Source organism: Rhinolophus sinicus, chromosome 2 (genome assembly GCF_057876585.1).
Source record: "Rhinolophus sinicus isolate RSI-liver-muscle chromosome 2, RSI-T2T, whole genome shotgun sequence".
In the NCBI taxonomy this organism is placed as follows: Eukaryota; Metazoa; Chordata; class Mammalia; order Chiroptera; family Rhinolophidae; genus Rhinolophus; species Rhinolophus sinicus.
In genome coordinates this window covers 22,306,106-22,324,402 of record NC_142502.1, presented here as the reverse complement: position 1 = coordinate 22,324,402, position 18,297 = coordinate 22,306,106, and positions in this window count along the sequence as shown.

Sequence of the window (18,297 nt, the reverse complement as noted above, 5' to 3'; positions counted from 1 at the left end):
GTTGCTCAAGCAGTAATTTGCCATAATCAGAAGAGTCGATGCTGATGGTAACCACTTTGAGCACCTCTTGTAATTGCAGAAGTCAAACGTGACATGTAATCATCTTTTGGTATTGGTATATATTATTACAGTTTTAATAGGTTTTTCCTTTCTTAAAATGTGTATACATTTATTTGACACCCTGTATGTGTGTGTGTGGGTGTGTGTGTGTGTATGTATATAGCCCAGATCTCTCCTCTGGAATATAAATACATATAGATACACCTTTTTTAAAGTTATTAGCATAAAGATGGAGCTGAAACCACATGAGTGGATGATACCCTTCAGCAGGTTGGAATATATGGTAGAAAGATAAGAAATCTTGTATGAGGAACATTTATGTTGAAAAGTAATGTAAAAGAAGTGTCAGTAATGTAAAAAAAGTTATTCAAGGCATAGTTTATTATCCCCATTGAATTGATGAGAAAAGTAAGACTCATAGATTTTTATTAAGCTTGTCTGAGGTCATATAGTTAATAAGCAGCAGAAATGAGGGTCAACTCAGTTTCATCCTGCTCAAAGGCTGTTGGTCCGTATGCCATTCTTTATGGAGTCTCTCTCTACCAACTTCAGCTTTTTGAATAAATGAGATGTGTTTAGCACTCAGTGATTAATAAATTCTTCCTCCATTCCCTTTCTGCACAAAGAAACCCATCAATGTACAACTGCATTTCTTCTTATGCAATATAGGAGAGAGATAGAGAAAGGGGGAGGGAAGAAAGAGAGAATGGGAGGTATGGGAGAAAGACTTATGAAGATCTTTTTCTACTGAAGTGATTTATTCATTGTTGAGATCAGTAATTGTCCTTAGAAAAATTTCCAAACATTCTGAGGGACTGCGTTTTGTTTATAGTTGCTCAGGGAGGAAACATAACCTGTTTAGGTACAACAAATGGTGCCAAGGGAGAAAGGAAACAGAACACATCATTAACCTCCAAATATTGCTATATGGCCTGACTTGACTATACATGTTCCAAAGGAAAGCCAAGAAAAGGGGAGATGAGGTTAGAACTGAGTAGCTGGGTAGGGCTGAGGGAGGTGTCATTTACTCCTACGTACAAGTCAGTAATCAGAGCTTCACTTTCAAAGATGTCTGAACTCAAGCCAAAACTCAAAATGAAATTATATACAATAGTGTCTAAGGAATCACAAAAGATTCTACAATAGGTCAATAAAGTATATATTTTTCAAGTAGTGTGTAGGAGGTTTGTGTTACAATTTTTCTTTACTCAAGAATGGGAAAAACAACTAAACGTTAAAGCTCCAGTTCATAATAGCTCTTACAAAAATGAGTAAATGAAGCACAGAGATGAATATAAAGTGTTTGATTTTATAAGTGCTGCCCAATTGCAAAAGATACTAATTGCTCATTCTAACCCAAAGGCCACAATAGTTATACTCCTTTTACAGTTGGGTAAAAAAATCCCAACAACCCCAAAATAGTTTGTATTCAACTCAAGACACTCATCTAATGATGATATTAATACTAACTGGTAAAACACTGGGGGCATTTTTATTTGGTACATAGGTATCTTTCAGACAATGCTGAGAAGTTAGATTGAATAAAAAGCAAATAAGGGATGCATTTAACCCTGGAACATTCCTTATTCAACATTTGCATAGGGTTTGTTTACCATTTAAAGAGATTTAAATCTGTTTCAATATATTCACAACCTTCCAGTTACTATACTAGTATTAGCCCCTCTTTAAAAAAAAAAAAAAGAATGTGTATTAGCCCATCTTTTCAGTAAGGAAACTGAGGCAGAATGTTAAGTGGCAGCTTAAAATTTGCCAGTAGAAGCCCTTTCCCTTTAGTTGAGGGTTTATTCATTTGAAGTGAATTACCTATTCTCAGGAGCCCCGTGATGGCCCTAGCCAGGGTAATTTATTTCCAAGAAGGGAGTACTTTGCTTTTAAGAGGAAACATTTTTACTTATTGTATTGTAGAATTGTGTCTGTTACTAATATAATAAGAAATATATATCCTGACTACACTAGCATTAAGCCAAATACTGTGTTCTGTTTTTCCTTACCAGATGTTTTATAGCATGTAAGTGTGTTAAAGAAGATTGATAAACCTAATAAACTTATATATAAACCTATCAGTAAAGGATTACAGAGAGGAAATTCTACTTCAGTTTGGAATACTTGCAAGCCTTTGACCATAGGTTTTGCTTGACTTTAGCTTATTCCCATTTAAAAGAGAACCATTTTTATCCTGTTTTGTACCACTTTTGTTTACACTAAGAAAGAGAAATATATTTACAGCTTTTAACCAGATTCTGTCACTAACTCAACTCTAACAAAAATATTCTGTCCCTCAGACATTCTGTGTCTTTAACATGGAAGTAAAATATGGTTGGTTGGATGCCAATCAGTTTTATTTAAACTAATTACATTCCTTGAGAAAAAGGATTAGATTTCCAGAAATTTAAATTTGTAAATGTTACAGAGGGTAAGGAGGCTTTGTGTTACAGAGGGTAAGGAGGCTTAAGTAATTTTCCTATGTAGCTCGGTCATCAACTTAGCTGCTGAAAAATGAAGACATAGTCTACCGGGCAAATATATAGTAAAAATAGTTATTTTCCAAATTATAAAATGTTATACTTTGCTCATATATAAATAATATAGTAAAAACTGTATAATGAACACATTAAAATCACTTCAATGTTGACACAGTAAAAACCACCTTTAAGATTCTGATGACTATCTTTCTAGACCTCCTCCAATGACATAAGTTCAATTTAACTCATACTTAAATTTAACATAAGTCATATAGCACAGATTGTCTTACTTATATCAATATTTTGTATGTCATTAGGTGAATATAAACAATGATTTCTGTTGCGCATTTACCTAGGTGCACAATTCCTAGGTCGAAGGTTATTCAGATATTCATCTTTAATAAATAATGTCAAACAGGTTTCAAAGTGATTGTAAAAAATGGGTGGCTGCTTCAACTTTCTCTTTTACTGTCTTACCCATCCTTGGTATTGGCAGTATTTTATATTTTAGCCATTCATGAGTGTTTGTACTGCTATCACGTTGTGTAATTTTTGCAACTTTCTTTTTTTCTGCCTTTCCCAAATAACCAATGATGTTGAGTAGTTTTTTAAATGTTTGTAGGCTTTTGGGTTATCTCTTTTGTAAAGTTCATATTTAAGCATTTTGTACAATTGTCTGTCTAGTCCTTTGTACATTCTTAGTATAAGTCCTTGTAGGATACATATTTAGATCATTTACATTTAATTTACTGATACACTTGGGTTTGTATCTAAAATCTTACTATATGTTTCCTATTTTAACGAGGAGTTTTATATTGCTTTTTCTTTGTTGCTTTCTTTTGTATTAATCAAAGTTTTATTATTATTGTTCAACTTTTTCTGTAGTAAGTAGTTAGTATAAAATTTTTTACTATTCTTTCAGTTTACTGAAATATTTACAATATACACTTTTGTTCTAAATATTACAACATACATACTTGATTTATAACTTAATATAAATTATCAGTTTTACCAAGTCCATTTGCCGTCATCCTCTTTTTTGTATTGTTATTTTCATGAAATTTATTATGATATATTTAAAAATATTTAGGGCATTATTATTTATTTTTATACAATTTTTATTTTATACTTGTTTTTCATTTCTTCTTGAATTTCTTTCTTATCTTCTGGTATCATTTTTCTTTTGACTAAATAATTCTCCCTTAGCATTTAAAAAATACAGATCTACTGGTAAAAATTTTTCTCAGTATTTGTTTATTTGAAAATATATTTATTTTTTCTTCATATTTCACAGACATAATTGTAGTGGATAAGATTTTAAGAGGATATTTTCTTGTGCCCAGCATTTAAAAAACTCCATTATATTGTCTTCTGGCTGTTACATTTTTATCAGATGTCAGCTGTCAGTCAGATTGTTACTCTTTTGGAGTTTATGTCTATTTTTCCTTTGGTTGCTTTTAAAATGTTCTATTTTTTTCATTTCTTTTCAAAATTTTGGTTATGATGTGCCTAACTGCATTATTTGATTTTATTTGATTATTATGTATCTTACTTGGTGTATACAGAGATTCTTGGTTCTGATTTAATAACCTTTGTTAGTATATTTTAAAGTCAGTATCTCTTCAAATATTTCTTCTGCCCAATACTCTGTCTCTTCTCTTAGAACTCTAATTAGAGCAGTTCAGTTCTTTTTATATTCCACTGATCTCTTATATGTTTTTGCATATTTTTTTCTTTTTTGTGTGTCAGTTTGAATATTTTCTTTTGATCTGTCTCCCAATTCACTAATTCTTTTTTTTCTTTTACCGATATTGCTATTAAAATAATTCAAATGAACAGAGGCCACAGGCACAATGTCACTATAGATGGTCAATATACTGCTTTTACAGAATAATTATTGGTGCATATTCAATTACCACAAACTTACTGACTTAAATCCACATATATTTATTATCTCTTAGTTTCTGTGGGTGAGGAGTCTAGGTCCCGTTTAACTTGGTCCTCTGCTCGGGATTCCACATGGCTACAGTCTTGCTGTTGGCTGGGCTACATTCCTTTTTTGAGCTCAGTGTTATCTTGCAAACTGCTAGTTGTTGGGAGAATTAAGTGCACAGTGCACAGCAGTACTCAGTGAAAACTGCTTCCCCCTGAAGCTTTTCTGGATAATTTTGTAGCTGAATGCCTTCAGCAAGACACTCCCCCGCCCCCAGACAGCTTTCCCTGCAGCACAGAAGGAGAATTTTTGGTAATGTCCAGAGGGAAGATTTTCAGCAAGTCCCTCCAGTGGTTATCCTGGTGGCTTCCCTGTCATGCAGGTACCACAGCAGTGCCCTCTCCAACAAGCTCTGGGGTTCACTTACGGTTGTGGGGGTCTCTCCTGTGGGTGATCTATCATAACTCTTGGGATAGTGGCTGATTCTTATATCTGCTTTTCCTTTATTCTCTAGAGTTCTCTTTACTTCTTACTAGCCAATCCCTCATTACTCCAGTGTCCTATTATAGTTAATAATTCTTTCAATTAATCCTTCCCTGTTCACATTATTACTTGCTTTTTATCTCCTGTTTGGCCTCTGACTGATACATTCTGTATATATTTTTTAATGACTGTTCTTCTGTCACCGCCAATTATTACCGCATAATCTATAATAATCGTTCTTTGTAATGAAGAGTTATGGCAAATATACAACTTACATAATACACATTAAAGAGTAAGTTAAGCCGTTTGAACTAATAAAAAAAGAAAGTGAGAATTAGAGATGGAATCTGAGAGGATGGGGGTAAATTTTTTTTTATTTAGATAAAACTAAAAGTAGACGAGAAAACAAAATAATTCATAAGGGGAAATGATAGAAAATAAAATTAAATCAAGAGAAGATGACTCGATTATAACTAAATTTTTATTTTCAGCCTGGTGGCTAAGATAAATTAAACAAACAAATAAGCAAATAAAACAAATACTCTCCAAATGAAGCGTGTAATATACTGGACAAATAAACATATTAAAAAAAAAAATCAATGGCCAAAATGTAAGAAAAACAGTAGGCCCAAATAAATTAAACTGGGGAAACTTGGGGGTCAACAAGTGTCAAAGTCTTCTTTCACCCCATGGGCTTCTGCCATACCCCATGTAACTTGAACTGAGAGGAATGTACAAAATTTTGAGGATCTGATGCAAAGGCAGGATTTACCCAATTGTCAGTCCCTAGTAAAACTAAACATGCATATAGTCTTTGACATGGTAATTTTATGCCTAGATATTTACCCTAGAGAATTCTTTGCACATTTGCACCAGGAGACCCTTCCAAAAATAGTGATGGCAGCAAATTCATAAAGGTCAAAAGTGAAATACCTCAAGTATCTATCAATAGATGAATAGGTCAGTAAACTGGTATATTCATGCCAGAAAATACTTTTCAGCCATGAAAAATATATTAGAGCTACGTACAAATACGTCAGTAAATCTGATGAACAGATTTAAAAAAAAAAAAAATTATTTAAAAAAAAAGACCAGTTGGAATCAACAGCATAATATAAAAGTAAGGGCATGTTATTGAAACAGATCATTTATTTTGGTCAATAGCTTGAACTAATATTATTTATAATTAATTTTATATAAGACCAAGAATGGTAATTTAGCTTCATATTTTCCTTAACTTGGATTTATCCTACATGGAGGTGGGGTGCAGAATAAGTAAGTATATTGATGCCTTGATTTACATAATAGTAAAATTTGTTCTTAAAGATGTATTCCTAATTGTAGAGTTTGTCACTGTGGCTTAAGCTCTTTAAGGACGCATGAAAAAGAGGAGTAATAATAAAGCTACTGATAGCAGGTATTAGAACCATTTTTGTTTCTTTGGACAATACTACTCTGATTTATAAAATTCTAAGACAGTGCAATCATTTTCACCATTTGAAACACTTGAGGCTGTTGAAAAATCTTTATACTACACAATAGTCAACAAGTTCTCTTTTTAAAATGACAAATGAAAACAGTTCTTACCATTATCCTTCAACAATTCAATTCTATCATTATATCTTAAATAAAATGTTCTATGATAAACATGGTAGGTGTGAGTATGTGTGTGTGAGAATGAAAAAGCAATAAAAATATGAACACTAAAATAGTGCCTGAGGTGTTTGAAAAAATAAGACTTGTAAGATGTTGTGAGTGTAATGTACAAATAATTTTAGGAATTTGACCTTGAAACCAATAAAATATGTTTTACTTAAAAGTGGACACAAATAATTTGATTTTCACAGATTGTTCTTAGATAAAAGTAAAATATATCAGAATGTAAATATAGTCACAATAAAAATGTTACAGCCTGTCTGTTAAGTTTTGAGCTTAGATTGTTGGGTTGATAGCCTCAAAATATTTAGCTCTTTACTATTTTGTAATATTTGAAATTGCTCAACATTTTCTCCCAATTAATGATTTTATTTGATTGTCATATGAACCGTGTGTTGGGCAGGGGTTAGTAAATACTTTCACTGATAGAGAGAGTGAGACAGAGACAGAGACAGAGAATCAAAAGCTATAGTCAAGAAAAGTATATTTTGTCCAAGACCAGTTTTTAGGTGGCAGGACAGCAACTCAAGCAAACATTTATTGGCTTTTTTTCCTTCCTCACTTTGCTTAAACAGCAGAATGGCTTAATTTTTTCAAGATTAATCTCAAAACAGTGTTTTCAGGTAGAATTTGAGAAAGGATTAGAAAAGAGAGAACTTTTGGAGTGCTGTTTAAAAATTCTGGGTCATAAGGTAGTTCCACTTTCAATTTTTTGAGGTACTGCCATATTGTTTTCCACAGTGGCAGCACCAATAAAAAAAAAAAAAAAATCTCGATGGAGTTAACAAAGGCCTGAATTTAAAAGGTAGCCTTGGAAATGGATCCTTTTTCCAGCTTCTTAACTGTGTCCTATGTCCTTTTACACATTTTCTGTGAGAATTAGTTTGATTGAGTCTTTACAATCCTTTTAAAGTTCTCTCTGGTGTTTTATACAATGAGCTGAATGCTTTTGGATAATCTCTCTGATTTATCTAAGCTTAGTAAAATGTTCAATAAAAGTGGACTATTTGAATTCAGTGAAAGAGCACAGACTGCTGTTAGAGTTTTAGAATGTTTTCTAATTTCTACATATAAAAGGGCAACAAATTAAACATTCAGGGAAAAGAATCTGCTCTATGGGTTTCATCCCTCTGTAAAACACTGAAGTCTGAGGTTTGGCCAGAGAGCTTTTGTCTATTTGCAGTCTGCTGTCTCAACTTCACATTTCTTCCTGTTGCCTTGGTTTATTTACACATGGGCAAGTTGAGCTCTAGCTAGGTGGATATTTCCTTGTGGGTTATAATGTTTATTTGTGCATATTAGAGTGGCAAGGATACTGGGTTGACAATTCACAGACCTGCATTCTAGGCGAGGCTCTGCTACTTCCTGAAGTTAAAATGTTCAAAGATTTAGGTTAAATTGTTCATCCTTATTGCCTCAGTTTCCTCAAAATATTATTTATTTGTATGTTAAAAATATATGGCCTTATTTGATGCATGGTATAAGGCTATAATTACTGATTCAAGATTAACTGATTACCAAGGAATGCTACTATATAAATAATTAATCACATCTTTGTGGCAGAATCTGTAGATTTACTCACTGAATACCATTTTCAATTCCTTTCTACATGTCTTTATCTTCCGTAGAGCCTGGGAAGCTTATAAGTACATATTCTGGATTGCTTAGCAATTAGTAAAGCATGTAATCTAGGATCTTCTCAGTAGACAAACTCATATGAAACTTGGAAGCCAGAAGTAAGCAATGTGAGATGGCAGCTTCATGTGCCATATTACTGCCTCAGGGTTCTCTAGAAAAACAACCGATAGCCAACAGTATCATGTATATATATGTACCCACACAATTGTGAGGGCTGACAAAGTCTGAAATCTGCCAAGCAGGTCAGCAGGCTGGAAACTCAGGCAGAATTTCTGTATTGCAGTCTTGAGTCAGAATTTTTTCTTCTTCAGGAAGCCTGCATGTTTGCTCTTAAGGGCTTTCACTGATTAGATGAGGCTCATCCACATTATGGAGTGTAATCTGCTTTACTCAAAGTCAACTGATTGTAAATGTTAATCACATCTAGAAAAATACCTTCAAAGCAACATTTGACCAAACAACTGGGCACCTTAGCCTAGCTAAATTGGCACAGAAGTAAGTACACCTGAGGCGATAAGATCTGGGACAGCTTTATTAGCCTTTCTACTATTCAAATTTTGTGGTATACATACTGAACAATAGGTCACAGGAGTGTGTGTGGGGATTTCAATATTCTGGTTGTGTAGAAACCAAGTAGATTTTCCCAGGTGTCTAAGACATTTTTTAAACTTCTTAATAGCCTCTAGCTAGTTTAAACAAAGTCAAGAGTGCATATAAGAACATTAACTAAAATAGAAGTGCTTTCAAATTCTATAATCTCAAAAATATGGAACCTGGAATTGGTTTTCTGATCTAGATTGGATATGAAACAGTGAAGATCCAGTTAGCATTAGAGAATGAGATACTGATGGTCCATTGTGGATAAGGTCACATAGTTACTTAAATTTTCTCTCTTATCACTTTGAATTAATTTCCTCATAAAGCCAAGACTTGAGCAGCTGAATAGATACTGTGGCAGATCATTTTGAAAGGCAGCAAGAATACAAATATTAGATGAGCTGGCTGTTTCTAAGTGCAGTAGGGATCTTATGGGGGAAAAATGACATGATTTAGTTTTTAAGTGTCTGGCTCAAACAACTGTCAGATAATTTCTTATGATTGAACCAAATTTAAAAAAAAGTAAAAGAAAGGAAAGAGGAGAAGAAATATCTTATTTCCTTAAATTGAAACACTGATGTCATCAAAAACAAGATGCAGAATTTAATTTTGAGATTGCTGAACTACATTTGATGGGTGGTTGAATTCACAGCCTCGAGAAAGTTAGAGGATTAATTGGGAAAGATTGTGTAAAACTTTGTTTTGAATAGATACTGAGGAAATAGAGAAATATAATTGTTGATTGATTTATATAGAGAACTTACCAAAGATTCTGGACTCAGTGTGCTCGAAAGAGCATCTGAGAGGGGTTTTGCTTGCTTAATTAGATAACCTATATTAGGCTTTAGAAGAGGCTTATACTGAATGAAATGTAAATAACAAAATCTCCTTGTAGTAGAAAACAGAGGAAGAGATACAATAGCTTGGAAAGATAGTAATTTCTTATGTGCATCCTACTCATCTACCCTCAAATATGGTCCTCAGGACATCTCAAAAGATTGCCTTCTTCAGAGCACTTGGGAGAGCGCTGGCACCATTGAAAAGTACTGTGGCATCTGTCCTTTGTAGCCTGGAATGAAAGTGGGAGATGTGGCAATTGAAGTGAGTTTTATTTCATAGTAGAAGAGACTAAACATCTGTATTCTACTATCAAAAATGATGGCTTAGTTATAATGATGGGCCGCAAAGGAAGAATGGTAATCAAAATATTTTGATCCACCTAGATTTTTGTTGACATCTAATTTATCATGGAATCTTTGGTACCAAAACAAATAGCAGGCCCCTAAGGTCTTACTTGTTTTCTTTAAGTGCCTCCCTCATTAAAAAAAAAAAAAAAAAAAAAAAGTTCAGCAAAAACTGAGACCTGAACAGAGCTGCAAAATAGTCAATTTTACCTTCTACTGTATTGCCAGAATAAGTTTAGAGATCCAGCACCACTTGACAGAATTCAAAGCTGCATCTGCTTAAGGAAGATGTTTGAAACATCACAAATATTTAAAATAAGATTTCTTCCTAGCCTCCCTCAAAAGAATGTATGACCACCATTTACCAAAGTAATTGTGTAGTGGGAAGCAGATATAACTAGAATGTTTTTAGTTAGTGGACATTGCACACTGAGTTATTGCCAATTTCTTGGTACCAAGAAAGTCATTTTTCCTTTGTTCAAGGAGAGCTATTGAGAGTAAGGTAACAAATGAAGTTCACTCCTGACTTAAAAGATGGAGAAATCTTGATTTATCCTTCCTAATTCCAGTCACCTGTTTGCCCATATAGGAAATATTGGTCTTAGAGAATGACAGTAGATTATTGTAAAAAATGCATTTAATATCATATGTGCTATGCGACTCTTTCATGAAACAAGCATCAGCATGGCACATTGGCACTTGATATACAGTTATTGATTTGGCCAACTTTCTATTCCAGTAAGTCTACAACACTGGAAAGAATCTATTTCACTTGGCTGGGCAAATACTAAAACTTCAGTGTCTAACTTTAGATATATGTCATTTCTCTAACTCTGGGACATAATTTCATCTGCAGAGAACTTCATCATTTCAACATGCCCCAGAACATCAAAACAGTGTTTTTCATTGGTGACACATGTGACTGGAATCTAGGGAGCAATAAATAGCAGGTACCTCGATGTTTTGATATGACACATGCATGCAAGAGGGTAGGAAGTAAACTCTAAGGAAATTCAGAGTCTCAAAAGCAAAACAATTTTCCAAGGATGCAATAGTGTGGAGCACATTGGAATTTTGTGTTCAAAGTAAAATCACTGTATAGTTATAGTGCTCTGTATAGTTATAGAAAAGTAATTTAATTTGAATTTTGGAGACACCATATATGAGATTTGGCATACATGTAATCTCAGCCTATTTATTGGATGATTAGGCTATTGGATCTTAATTGGACCCAAACACAAAAGACTTTTTGTCTTATTCAGGCTGCAGGCTGAGCAATTTTGCCCCTTAGTCCTTTATGACCCAACAGATTTTGTGATGTTTGACATGACTGTGACTGGTTCCAATGCTGAAAGACAGCAGTAAAAAGCTCCAATAAGAGAATCATAATGTTAGCCCCTACGTTTTGGAGCAAAGCCATGGTAAGTACTACATTATTTTGAGAAATAGCGAAATAGCTCTTAGGTGTATTAGATACTATAAGGCCATTCATAAAACACCAAGTAATCATGTGACCAGAGCTTCCCATTATATTATTTGCTATTTAATACACACACACACACACACACACACACACACACACACACACTCCCACACACACACAACATAATGCTGGGCAAATCTGGAAGTAGTGTATATGAGAATAAACTCAAGAAAATACTAAAAGAATTAGAAAGGCAAATGAACAGGTGATCACTTTCTCTCTGTGCCAACTCCTGCTGCATTGCCATGTCTTCCTCAACCTATCCTTAGATCTCCGAGAAGTTCCCTTTGTCTGATAATTGAGAATGATACACCTAAATTCTAGTTGTAGTTGGCGCTGTGTGAAATTCTGGCACCCGTTAAGAGTAGAATACTCTATAAATACAATTCACAATTGTCCGTGAAGGACAATGCATACAAAAATCCTGCCAGGAGAAAAACTGTGAGGAGTACAGATGATTTTCTCACTTTGCCTGGAAGGAGTAAGGAGTGGGGTGTGTCTCCATTTAAATTCATGAGCTGGAGCTAGTTTTTGGCCAGAAGATCAGGGATTTGGAAGGATATATTTAAAAGATTAATGACAAGGTTTGAGAGGAAATTATGTAAATGGGTCCCGAATTGAAATATCTGTGCCCCATGTGAATGATTAGCAGATGGCCCTGTCTGCAGAGGTCTCTCTCGGTAATCAGTGGAAAAATTCACCTTTTTTTTTTTGGTTTTGGTTTGGTTTGTTTTTTTTGTCCGCCAATCTCTTTCTGCACTCATTCCAGTTCTTACTCTATGTGATCATGAACAAACTGCCATGATAGCCACGGCAAAGTATATACATAAGCTTATGAACGTGGGACTCCCTTCCTGATGAGAATCCTTGATACTGCTATTCTTGAGGGTCCATCCTGTCAAGAGCAGGGACATACACAGAACTCCTGAGATAGCACCACAGTTTGGAGGGATCAATGAAGAATCTGGGAGGTGAGTTATGTTGGATCCTTCATTTTGAAAGGACAATGACTTCTCCCTATTGGAAGTGACTCTTAGTCTGGATATTCTTTTTTCCTTTCTTCTTTGCTTGTTTCTGCCAGCAATATTATTCAGAAACTTACTGATACTTTATGCTTTCTTACCAAAAACAAAACAAAACAAAGGAAACATTACTTCTGACCAAGAAATTTATTTTACAACAAAAGAAGAAAGGTATTTTTTTAGCGCTCATGGGATTCAATTTTTAAACTTCAAAAATAATGTATTTTATCAACAAGTAGCTAATTGCCTTATATATTTTAAAAGAAATGTTTATTTAAGACGAAATAAGAAGCAAAATGGGAAACAATGCATTGAAGTGTTTCCTGCCACCCTATAGAATGCAAGATGGATTCTTAACCAGTAAATAATATATGGCAATATTTTCTCCATAACGACAACACATGGGTCTGGGAATCAAGGGGTGGAAATTAGACTGGTGATTTCATTATTGCACTAAAATGACCCACTCCTCAAATATATGCTTCCTATTTCTGTGACTGTATACAGTGCTGATTTAGAAGTCTTAGACGACAAGGAATTAATACTTCCAACAATGGATACATTGTTGCCATTGAACAGGTACTTGAGAAAATCAACCAGCCATTTGTTTGCTTTTCACATCATTGGATGGCTAGACCAACAGGCAAAAAGTCTTGACCTAGTTATCAAGTGATGCTGCCTGAGAGCAACTAGAGTATGAGTGGATAGCAGTACTGGAAAGAAGTTATAAATATGAGTGACAGCCTTGTGAACAAGTCCAAAAATTAAAGCTATTGTACATAACCATAAATTTTTATTTATTCAATTATGTATATACTTAGGTATGTACATATTTTTTCCAAACCTCTTTGCTTATTATTTTGTGTCAATTATGTGGGCAATAGCTAAACATAATTTAGTACAGACTAGAGGACATCAAGCCAATATTGTGATTGATCTGTGTAAAGAAAAAGAATATCACCTATCAATCGATGGGGTATGTGGTGAGACTCTAGATCTACTCCTTTGGTGAGAGATGACCACCTTTAATTTGTTTGATAAACAGTTATAATCTATAAGGCAGTGTCACATGGTTTTTGCTATAGTTGTTGTGCTTTTGAATACTGAAAGATGGGTATATTTGGGAGTGAGTAACCAAAGATTTGTTTTGTGGCAAATATTGCAGATTGGCAGTGGCTTTCTATTAGAACAATTTCAGGAAGGCAGTTGTGTTTATTTGTTATCTCTTATTCCTGTATAGCCTCCAAACTTATTTCTATGGCTATTTCAGAAACTCTGAATTGCCTAATTCTCTGTAGTAAATTCCATTCTGCAAGTGGGAATTTTAAAGACTGAAAGTTAGAAGATTGACTGACCAATTGACTGATTTATTAATTCATTGATTCATAGAAGAAATATTTATTGCCCACAATGAGGTAGTTGAATGGAAATTTTCCTCTTTCCTCAAAATGGAAAATAATATTCAAATTTGGAATAGCAGAAAGTCAATAGTACTCTATTTTCTAGTGAAGGAAAGAGATCTCCAAAAATTCTGCTCCTCAATCTATTACTCCAGCATTTCCCACTTTTTGCATCTTCTCATTCCCGTCTGTCTAAATCAAAAGACTAATGAAATATATACAAATTAGGAGATAGTATCAGGGTTCTGAGTTATTGAATTGGAGTCATTGCTAGTAGTTTGAAGAGGGGAGGGAGATACTGGCTTCTTCCATGGAAAACGAGTAAAGAGTATGCAGGATAATCTTCTGTAAAGGTTCATGCATGAAGGTGAGATTGGACCTGATCAATAGCTATGAGCCTACATAAACACTGGAAAGAAGAATGGAAAACTGGAGATAGAGAGAGAGTAGAAAATAGAAAAAAGGTCAGAAGAGGAAGAGTCAGCCCTTTTCCACTTCTCCACTCTCATTTGGCATGAAAAGGATGCATAAGTTTCCCTGTGGAAAACCTTGGGCTAGGTTGTCAGGATCCCACTCAAGAAACTCAGTACCAGGTCAGAGGAAAGGGTGCAACAGATCAAGTCAGAACAGAAAATCCCACCTGTCAAGGAGCTGTGCCATGCAGAAGACCCCACAGATCCTCCTAAAGAAAGGTATCGTCAGCAAGTCAATGATAGCTGAGAAGCAAGAAGAACCAACAGAGGATTACAACTCTAATTGTTGATGAAGCAAGTATTTGGCCTTTTCATCTCATCCTGGACAGATCCAAAGTACAAAGGACCTAGAAGCTAATGACAGAGAAGACAAGTGTCAAAGAGCGATCAAGCTCTTTAACCCACCCGACTTCCCTTGGGCCAATATCTGGCACAGAGATAGTGGTGCAGATGGCTATTAAATCACATATGAATTTGAAGAATTGGACTGAACTAGATAGATTTTTTTTTTAAATGATAAACGTGACCAGGAAAATATGAAAGATGTCTGAAATGTTGTTAAGAGACAGGAAAGGAACATGTGACAGCATAATTGAAAGTCAATAACTACAGAAAAATGTTTTACATTTATACCCCCTCCAAATTCACAGTTTGATGATCCAGTGACATTTACCAAATGGTGAAAAAAGAGATATTAATGGAATAACCACAGTGATTTGCGGTAAAAAATAAGAAGAATTTGATTTTGCTGGGTAAGTCCAAGGAAGTTATCAGGAATGGGTTGACATTGGAACTACGTCTTGAAGAATGACCAAGAAATTCCAAAGAAGAAGAATATGGACAAAATACCATTCAGCTAGGACCATTTTAACATTAAGTTTAAAATTTTGTGATTTGGCTAAGATGCATTGGACAAAAGACATAATGGAATAAGATGGGAAGGCTGAGCAAGGTGATGGTAAATTCTCCAAATCTTTTGGTATGGGAAATATCAGGACAAATGCATATTTTTCGGAGATAATGGTGGTAACAGGATGGGATTTGTTTTAGAAGGGAAGAGATTAGAAAAGACGAGATCATTTAGGAGTCTACAGTGATAAATTATGGGAATTGAAACTGAGATAAGTTGAAAAGGTGGAGGAAGGGCAGTTATACAAGTGATAGAGTGTTAGGACTTGAAGATAGGGATGGAAATGTGTGTAAGGAAGTGTATTGAGGAGGATAATGAAGTTTGTAATTGGGGCTGGGTTCCTGGTAGCAATATTTCGTAGGAGAGTACTTTGGTTGTAAACACGGATGCATATTAAGATGGAAAATTTTCTCATTTCCTCTTTTGCCTTCTTCTGTCTCTTCTTTTTTCCTGTTTCTTTTCTTCCCCACCATCTCTTTCATATTTTTCAGTCTTTCTGTTTGCATCTTATTTTCCACTTGATTTAACAAAAAGAATTTCAAGTGGTTAACAAAGTTATTCTCTTTGTGTTGTTATAACATTTCTAATACTAGCCTATTTTTCTTTTCTGTCTCTCACAGTTTTGAAACTCCATGAAATTGTCCTGGGAACACTAAACTTGATCTTATTCTGTATTAATAAATAATAGCATTCTCACATGCCTATTGATGAAATTATTAAAATATCATTTGAGGAGTAGCCAATAAATAATCAATGGCCTTGCTAACACCAGGCTTCAGTAAGACTTACTTCCAATTACCCCAATAAAAATAATTTGTAACAGAGATCTATTTTCATGGATGGTTTTAGATATAATTGAAGATTTTAACTTTTATGATATAAACAGTAAAACAAAAAAGAACAAATTGTTTTAAGAATGATGATTTGGTAAACAAAAAATGCTTGACTGTTTATGTGTTTTGAAATCATTGACAAAGGCAAAAAACTGGCTTGTCCAGTTTTTTTCTGGATTCATATAAAATGTGATTTATTCCTTTCATCTGCGAATACAAAAAGAGGGAATACGATTTGATGTGGCCCAGTGCCATGCAAAAGAGTGATGTGCCAATAATGTAACTTATTTGATAGATGCATAGTATTTAAACCAGATGAAAAAAATCAACATGTTTATTTTTCATCAAGTTAAAGGTTAGGAGAAATATTTCTATGTAATGTAATATATTATCATGGGATGTCATCTTGAGAAGGTTAGTTTAAATAAGAAAGAAAAACTTGTAGCCTACATCAAAACCACAACCAAGCCTCCAAAGAAATATAAGACTAAGTTGTATGCAGATGCAAGAATGTTAATAGTTGTTTTCATTAGGTAATTTCTGGGATGTGGCAACTCTAGAAATTTTTATTTGACAGGGTGGGGGTAATGGAGGTGGGATACTTAATTTGATCTGCATAAAAATAATGCCAATTTCTGCAAGGAGAAAAGACCAATTACCAGGGACATAAACATGTTTTAACTGTCATAACAAGTGTTCCCGGAGCATAAGACTATTTTTTTTTTTTTTTTTTTTTCAGCGTAACCTTACCACTCAAACCACAACCAAGCTCTACTTACTTAAAGAAATGTTGGAAAGTTTTAGGTGACTGGTTACCTAATTGGCCCTCCTTTGGGGATGTGGGAGGAGAAGTAGAGGAAGGAAGATCAGTTTCCTGGTGTTCCTGAAAACTGTTTAGGAATATGTTATGATGGGAATTTACCAGCTTCTTCCTTTGGGTGTTATTATGCATATAAAATGACCCAGGTTTCTCTAGTGTCCAAGTGATGCCATGAGATAAATGTAGCAGCAGAAGGAACAGATATTTTCTTCTCTATATAATTTGGCACAATGCTGAAACCAATTAACATTCACAGAGAGGAAATGTGAGTAAACAAAGCACAATTTATAATGTGCAATATCTTTAAAAGTAAAATGCTAAGAAAAAATTATGCAACATTAATTTACACGTGTTCTGACATATAATTTAAGGAAATTCTTCAGGATTAATATGGTGTACTAAAAATTCTGCAGTATCAATAAAAAGTTAAAATCAAAATCGTATATTAATACTTCTTTCCCAAGCAGGTATAAAGAATTAGTCAGAGGTTTTAAGAATAAACAAAGTGTTATGCATAATAATTTTATGAAATAAATGTACTTTGTTTAGAAAAGATCTTTACATTTTCAAAGATTTTAATAGTCCCATGATGTGGTAGCTCTTGTCTACAAATATTTTCTTGTACTTTAGAGAGTTTTTGTTGCAAATAATCTATAAGTGCCCCTCATATTTTTATCCTTGAAGACGTTAGGGATTTTCTGTTAAATGTCTCCAGTGGGTTGTGTAGTTATTTGCAAAGCAAACATCCCTATGTATTTATAAACATCAAACATTCTCTAAACATTTCTAGAAAATTAGTAATGTTTTTCAACAAATATTTACTGAGCATCACTAAAAGCCAGGTATTGGGGATAAAAAGCCAGATACTGGAGATACAAAGGTAAAGAAAATGAGTAACTCCTATTCTCTGCCATGGAGATACATGTACTTCAAGCCATGTAACATCGATTTTCTAGTTCTAATAGTATGCAACTATGTGTCAGACATTCTCATCAGGATATCTTATGTTAATTCAATTTCAAATATCCAAAATTAAACTGGTCATTTCTTTTGTCTCTGCCAACAGTAACCACCCTTCCAACATCCATATTTTTAAAAGAATAATCTTCTCAAACTGCTAATATTTAAACTCCACATTCATTTGATTTCTCTTTCTCTTCTTTATCCTTTTACCTAATTAGTCATTGATTTATTTTCCTATCCTTTTGAGTTTACCTAGTTTTTCAAAAATTCTAACATGTCTGTTTTAAACTACTTATTTGCATTCCCATATTATCATTATAGAACTGGTTTGGTGTACAGAATTTGGCTCCAGTCTGCTC